This window comes from Pomacea canaliculata, linkage group LG6 (genome assembly GCF_003073045.1).
Source record: "Pomacea canaliculata isolate SZHN2017 linkage group LG6, ASM307304v1, whole genome shotgun sequence".
Taxonomy (NCBI): domain Eukaryota; kingdom Metazoa; phylum Mollusca; class Gastropoda; order Architaenioglossa; family Ampullariidae; genus Pomacea; species Pomacea canaliculata.
Window position 1 is genome coordinate 12,755,189 of NC_037595.1, and position 8,075 is coordinate 12,763,263.

At 39.8% G+C, this 8,075-nt stretch overlaps 1 long non-coding RNA gene across 1 annotated transcript; it reads right to left on the reverse strand.

Annotated features, from left to right (window-relative positions):
* Window positions 1-1,182: 1,182 nt before the first annotated feature.
* Window positions 1,183-2,363, reverse strand: LOC112567057. The gene is made up of 3 exons (XR_003099735.1): window positions 2,282-2,363; window positions 1,575-1,655; window positions 1,183-1,302 (listed from the first exon to the last, which is right to left on the reverse strand). It is a non-coding gene; the product is annotated as an uncharacterized LOC112567057 (long non-coding RNA).
* Between the last annotated feature and the right edge of the window lie 5,712 nt (window positions 2,364-8,075).

The window sequence follows — 8,075 nt, forward strand, 5'->3', positions numbered from 1 at the left end:
TATTAGTCTCCGACAAATGTAATCATTGTACGGGAGGTTTTAATGTATCACTAGGAAGGCCCATTTTTTCTCTCTCAATGAGGGGGAGAGAGAGAGAGAAGTGGAGGGGGAGATAGTGTTCGTGTATGTGGATTCCCCAAGGGTTTTAAAGATGTTTTATTTTGAAGAATGTGCATATGATCTGAGTGGGTAGGTGAGAGTGCACTGTACTGCACTCTCAGGTAATGTGTTAATATATCTGCTGTACGCATGTTGTATGTAGAGAAATTTGTAAATATGCATACTAGGATATTATTTTAACTGGTCTTGTTTATAGCTATTGTTATATGATTTATTTACTATTTAATGAGTTGATTTTGATCACATGCATCCTTATCGGAGACAAAGTTTTTGTCTTTTTAAATAATCAGTCATCTCTCTCTCTTTCCTCTCTCTTTTATACACTCAGGTGCAAGCAAGCAAGCAAACACACACACAGAGGAGTCATCGTTATTCTGACGCACACAACTGGATGACTGAAAATAAACATGCTGAACACCAAGACTAAAGCATTGTTCATTGGCTCCAGACACTGAAAAAACCGCCTGTATTTTGTCTCCTTCTCTAGTTTCCAATTGTCTGCACCACAATCCCCTTATCGTCCACCGTTAATAAGAATCTTATCGTCATTCTGAACACCTAATTCTCCATGTAGTATCATGTCTTCTTTTTGACAAAAACTTGGGGTTTTTCATCTCCTTGGCCTCTCCATGAATCCACACTGAGTACTGATGTCAGCATCAAACTAGTTTCTCTTTTTCTCTCACGATTGAATGACTGCATATCCCTATTTACTGGTCTCCCTGTTGCCATCCACTCCCCTTTCCAAAAACTTAAAATTAACATCACTTTCCTTTCTTTACGTTCTCGTCTTTTTTTCTTACATTAAAAATTTTCCTGCCAAGGTTTTTATTCTCAGCGCAGGACTCATACTCATCGTTATCTCCGACATACTAGTTGATCTCTTATTGTCTCTCTTTCTCTTTCTCAATTTTCCTTCCTTACAATCGGTTAATTAACTATACATTCTTTCTCTTTTTTAGTTCAAGTCTTTCACGGATACAAATCTACACCATGATGAAAATGGTGAGTATTTTAATTTTTAGGTAGCGAGGCTAGTTTATTTTTTTTTTTTTTTTTTTTGTCTTTCTTTCTCTTTGCCTACACATATTAGTGAAGAAAACATCCATTATCACATCATGTCTGTCATTACAATTTTTGCGTCGCTCCCCGACTGTTGGCCTGTCGCCGCCCATCATTGCCCTGCAAGTTGACACACACACCTGTCTCTGTAAGCCGTGGATTAATAAACAAAATATTTCTGCATTCAAGTGGACTCTAGTATCATCTGTTTAATATCTGTAACCACGGTGTGTGAAGTACCAGCTACTGTGCCAAGACAATTTAATATGACATTAACAGTCCAACCGTCACACTACATGTAAATACCGTTGCTGAAGCTTGACATGGAGTATATTTTAGAATTATTCAGAAAAAAAGGAAGAATCATTGAGATGACAAGCTTAAATACAGACCAACCGACTTCCAAAACATATGTTGTCGAGATCCATCAAATAAATCAGAACTTGTCTCACTGCTATGCTGAAGTGTAGACGCTGTGAAAGTATGAAAGAGTGAAAGTGTATAATAAAACAGTTTTCTAAAGATGTATTTCAACATTAAAGTTCATAATAAGTTCATTTTTGGGAGAGTCAGTAAGTCCATACAGCCTCAGCATACAAAATGGCTGCCAAATGAAATCAGTCGTTTAGAAATTATATCTTTCTGTCGCTGCGTGTCAATCATTCTTTTTACATTCTTCAGTGTGAAATCGAGCACATGCAGGTGTTCCATTATCATGCTTTTATATTATCGGCATTCCAGAAATTACACAGGAAGGAAGCGATCATAAAATTGAACCAAGCTTGGGGTGACAACAATTTATGATCAGATAGGTTCAAATTTTGTTGACTGCTTGCACATGATATCCTTACTATAACACAATTCATCTACAGATTAATAAACTGACCATTGCAAAGAACACTAGAAATATTAAAAGTCATTCGCATCAATAACCAGCTTTCCTCGCGTACACACATATACAAATACATATTTAACTTGATGACAGACCACGCAGTAGGTGGTACAGTCAACAAACAGATGCTGCCAGTGATGTGATGATACATGCCCCACGAAACCAACAGCTGTTTTGTATGTAATGTGATGGAAAAAAACATGTTACCCTATATGAGCTGGATAAATTTGCTACTCGCAGGTAGTGGCAATTCCGTTTTCATAGCCTCCATGTCGACCTCTTAATCAGCGAGTAACTGAATGGATTGTGCTAATGCAGCAGACAGTCTGTTAAAACAAGGTGCAAGTGATAAGACTACAACATCGTAAACACGATAGTTAAAATAATATTACTGGACCGCAAGTCTACTTACCGGCTGTCTCTCTCCGGGTCACGGACATGGGACGAGTCGCCATTGCCCGACGGTTTACTCTCAACCAGCCAGTCACATCGCCAACTATCCTCATTACTATTCTCATAATTCCCCTTGCTTGTGTGCAGCTTTATAAGAGTAAAACTATCGAGATTTGCTAAAGGGATGGAGACAAGTTTGGCAACCCATGTTGAAGAAAAGCTGCTGAAGAAACAATATCCAAGAGGTGTTTTGTTACTGTAAAAGATACATACTAGAGATGTTGAAGAGATCTAACATAAGTCTGGACATCAATTCATAAGACAAAGCTGACCGGATCCATTACAATCTCTTACAACCACACCTCTCCTGGCTACACTTGGATGACTAAATAAATGTTGAAGTTTACCTTCCGTGTCGGTCTCGAACTACTTCACGGTCCTGTCTCTTAGCATCAGAACCGACTCAGTGATTGCCCTGGATACTTAAACATCGTCTGGGGGTTTCAAAGTTCATTCTGGCGATGGGTGAGTCTTTACAGTGTAATTTGAACTAACTGGCATGATGACTCGAGCTGAGAAATATAAAATAATTAAGGAAGACTAAAACATACAACTTTCTTACTCATGTATTTCGCAGTCCTGTAAACTTTTATGACAGTTTGACCGATTTTGTGTTCCGCAATGTTTGGTATGGCTTCGCATTTAGCACCGCTTTTGTATGTAGGTACTAGTTAATATTCATCTTTCTCTTTGTCTGTGTATCCTCCATGCGTACAATAATGTTCATTAAATAATAATGCCCTGTGCCCAGCAAGAAAGTCCCCCAATCCAGTCTTTAAGAAATGCCCCAGTGACAGTAATAGCTCTTGCTATTTCTCATCGAAAAAAATGTTCCACTGAAGACAATCACCAGTGACTGGAGAGTAACATAGGGTTAACTCATGTTCGCTGGAGGGTTACCTCCCCATTTACACCAAAAGCACGTGTGTTCCGCTTGACTCACAGTTTTGTCCATTTGTGACTGGTTCACAGCTGCAGGTTGTAGATCATTTTTATGGAGGTTAATGCGTGCATGCGAAACAAAAGCAGAACTTAGCTCGCTTTATTATACTTGATTTATGTGCTTCAGCAGGCACTCACACCGTTGGATTTGAATGTACATTTTCTCACTCATCGCTCATTGCCCTCCCGACACCTGGGAAAATAAAGAGAGGCTTTTATTGTTTATTTTTATGTTTTATTTCCAAGCCCAGATACACTCCGAGCTCAGCTCAGATTATATCCTATTAAAAATTGACTTAGATGTCTGTTTTTCCGTAGCCAAACTAAGTTTTTAATGCACCAAGTGACTTGGTTATTAATGTATCCCTGATGTCGTGAGATAGTAATTACTGAGGTTTATTTCCATGAACCATGTTTTTTTATTTCTCTATCGTCTAGATCAAGAGCAATTGTAATCCAGTTAAGCTATCACTGCGTAGGGGAGGAAATTAATTTTATGGTCTGGTTGTCGGCTACTAACACAGTTATTTGTCCTTTTTCACTCGAAATGAAATTATTCGAGTGTTTACCATCATTCAAAGGTTTTTTCAATACTGCCGGCAAGGTTTTATTCTACCGCAGAATCAGCCTCTGTCCATGTTGACATAGAAGAACAAACACTTTTTCAGGTTAGTAAGATTGGTTTATGCGGCGGAGGCAAAGGAACATACTGCGATAGCTGCTGGCAATGAAACGAGGAACGAATCATCTGTAGATTGAGTTAACAACCTTGCTGAATTTCAAGGTGACCACACTGTGGTGCTTTGATGCCTTCTTTATATTCTTTGCGAAGAACGAAAAGACCGAAGCTGTGTGGTATGGGAGACTAGAAGAATCGTGAAAGGACGCTAAACCGTTTGACAACCTGGCACACATTTTTCTGTTATGAAAACGGCTTTTCAGAAGCACCTCCCAAGAGAGTGAAATGAAATTGAAAAACATTTTTAATCAAAAAGTCTGAAGGGATATCAGCTGCTTTTCTGTGACTTTGTATGCAGCGGGTCAAGGAAATTATATCTTTCATTTTCAACGCAGATAGATACCAAAGATACTATAATAACGAGCATACTTCTCTATGATGTTACCCACTGGTGCAAAGTCCGAGTTAAAAGTCTAGTGGGATACTTTTTATTTTCTAATGACTGCCTTAAGATGAAATCAAGGTGTTTTGAATATATAATGTTCTAAAAATTACTGGTGCAGAAAACAGTATCCTTTTCTCTGTAGTATCGAGGTACACGCGTATTAATATCACCATGCACAGGTCAAGGTCGACAGCAATGACGTCAGCATTTAATATTTACAGGTCAACGCTCTGCCGTTGTCTCTTTTATAGGCCCTCAGCCAGTCAAGGCAGCTGAGACTATTTTCTGAAGCGTTTGCATCGTGTAAGACGTGGTGTATATTTTTCCTCGACGAGTTTAATTAAGTTTGTCGGCGTGTTTCTTGACAATGGCAGTTGCTATACGCCAAACAGAAAAAGTAGAGAAACAGTATATGAGCGTGAAGCTTGTATGTCCTCCGCGTTTTTTAAAGCCAAAATAGTAGCACGTTATAAACCTCGAACACGTATCGTCCCCGCCCCCCGACGATTTCGCTCGAGCCGCTTCTCGTTCGGCTATAGCGAAATACAAACCCACACGACATCGTCTTTATTAATCCTTTTCAGGAAACACACACACACTTATCGTCTTGAGAACAATTCAGGATGTCATGATCAAAAGTCAGTTTTTTTCCCACGGACTAGTTCACTAGGATTCCGCTGTGGGATTTTTTTTTTTTTACTTTCAAGTCGTATACCAGCATCATTCTGACCTTTAGAAACAGGATGCCATGCTAAGTGTCCGTATTCGGGGGGGGGAGGTCAGTATGTGAACAGCGACACTGAGCGCATCGCTTTCTCGAGCTACGTCATACATGACGCACAGTCACCTGCATATCCCAGCGTCCTCAGCTGTCGCACGGGGTACTCGTACACATATAACTCGTACCACAGTCGAGTATCCTTCCACATAATGTATTTACCTAACTTTCCGATATCTATCTCTCTATAGCAAATTTGACTTTCTTGTCCCTGGAAGACGCTAGCACACAATAAAAGTGTTTCTGAGGACAAAGGTGTGTCTCACTCCCACAGAAACTGCTTCTTCCGTAGAAGCACTCAGCTCCAATGACAATGACACCGATCGACTCTTGAGGTCCCAATGGAGCAATTGTTAAATACATGAAGATGCACTATTGTACAATAAGTTAAAAATAAAAGTCGGAACAAGTTCACTGCGAGTGCAGCGTAAAATGTACATTAGCAGGTGAAAGGAAGGCCAAGTATATATCTACTATAAAACCACTTGCATTAAGAATAATCATGTATGCATCCTTCCAGCAACAGGATACATCTGTTGGCAGGATCAGCTTTTGTTTTGATTGACTCATTGACTATAAACACACGTTCTGCACAGCCATGTCAGATCACAATATATCAAGCTGAGGTTTTACTCGTGGTGTTAGAAGAACAGTCATCACTGACTGGAACCCTCTGTACGAATGAGTTCATCCACAGTTCAAGGATGGTGTCACTGATTATTGCACCACTTGCACGAGGAACATGAATTTGTAACCTGACAAAGTGGAATGGGGGAAAAAAAACAAAGCTGCGAAAGTTTTTTCAGGAGAAGGTCTCCTTGTTCTCATGTTTATAGTAGGCGTCATTCGCTGCTGACTTGAACGACTTCAATAAAAGCAGCCACATCGAAACAGCATTCTTTTGTGAAAATAAATCCCGACTTTTTAAGAACTCTTTTCTCTCCCGTTTGTGGTATCAGACATTTTGCGGGCAGGGATAATGTCGCGGAAGTTTCGTCTTAGATTTGAATTATGTTATTGTGTTACCTCTATGAAATGCAGATGAGAATAAGTAAATCTATTAGTTGAGACTTGCTGGTTTCACCTGAGGTCGATTATCGACGTCACATTAAGTAGAAATCCGTGAGGGTCAGAGTTAGAACAGGCTAGAGGCACTAACGTTAGTGGAACATACTGTGCACGTCAAGTTCGACAGAAAACCTCGTCTGCTCAGAAGTAATCGAATTGTCATACACAAGTCTAAGAGGTTACCCTGGGAGTTAGCTGCTATCACTAAAAGCTTTTTTTGAGACAATATTTTTAGCTACACGATTGTTTATTGGCAGATACATTAACAAATATATTCTCTTACACAACGCCTACAAATAGAGCTGTTTAACGGATCCTTAATGGTCGTTAGTTCAGGTGCTTTCTTTCTTTCTTGCTTGCTTTCTTTCTTTCTCACCCTCCCCCATTGTCCTCGTCTCTGATCCGTCGATCTGTCTGTCCGTCTGAGCCCTCCGTGCCACAGCGGGTCAGGAAGAGAGAGAGAGTGGAGATGACAGCCAATCAGCTATCACCACAAGTCACTTTAGCAATGGCAAGACACTATTGTGAGTGGATGAGATAAATTATCTAGCACACTGGGCCTGGTCGACACGACTTGGCTACGTACGCTAATCGACGGAAGTGGCTGATAACGGTAAAGGTAGCCGCCACTGCGCGACTTGCTGAACGTCGCAGCGTGTTAGAACCGTCGCAGTCTGCAACAATTAAACTGTAATTTAAATTCTTGAATTACAGATTATTTTTTCAGAAAAAAATCTGTATCAAACTTTACGAAGTTGGTTGCTGAAGGCGTTCAGACCGTTTTCTAGACTCCGCCTTCACTCAGCTGTCGACTGGTGTGATGTCAGCCTATGGATAGAGTGAAAAGAAAGGTTTTGTAATCGGTAGACGGATAATCAATAGCAGTATTGATAGGACATTCTACTCTTGACTGCTCCAGAGAGTATATCCTACTAGTTCTGCTCTTTCAACGGTAGCGGGACTATATATTCAGAGAGTTTCTACATGTCTTGGCAAACGTTCGTGTGTGAGCCAGACATCGGATACCTCGACCTTTCTCTACTGGGTTAAGAACAAGTAAGTGGGTAGAAGACGATTTACTTATGTCAGAGAAAAATAAATCCTTGATTTACGTGCTGTCGACTACGCGATTTAAAATATTTTTTTAAAGAGGTTTAAGGTGTCCCTACGGAACCCCGCTGTGTTTACTACCTGTTGTAGTTTACAGGACAGTTTTAGGAAGAAAACATCGTAGTTTATTTTGATTATCTAATCTTTTGTTCTCTTTTTTCCTTCTTATCCTCATCATCGACACTTTGGTAAATAATTTAAAATTATAAGCAAATGTTTTAAAGGAGTCGTAATACGTTGACAATAAAGCAAATCATATAATACGCAAATCTTAAAATATACACTGAAGATGAATACAGCATGCATGCACAGACTACATCAAAAATGCATTAACACACCAATAACACAGCAATAAAGTACAGGATATATATGTATCCGGCAGTCAGGTAGGAGAGGCAGAGAAAGACTAGTTAGAGCACGTGGTCAGACGAGTTTTGAGTGAACTTCTAGAGGCAGCACAGAGAACAAGAGGAAGCGTGAGTAAATTTTGGGAACTTCTGTGACGAGCCCTATACTAGACACCAAT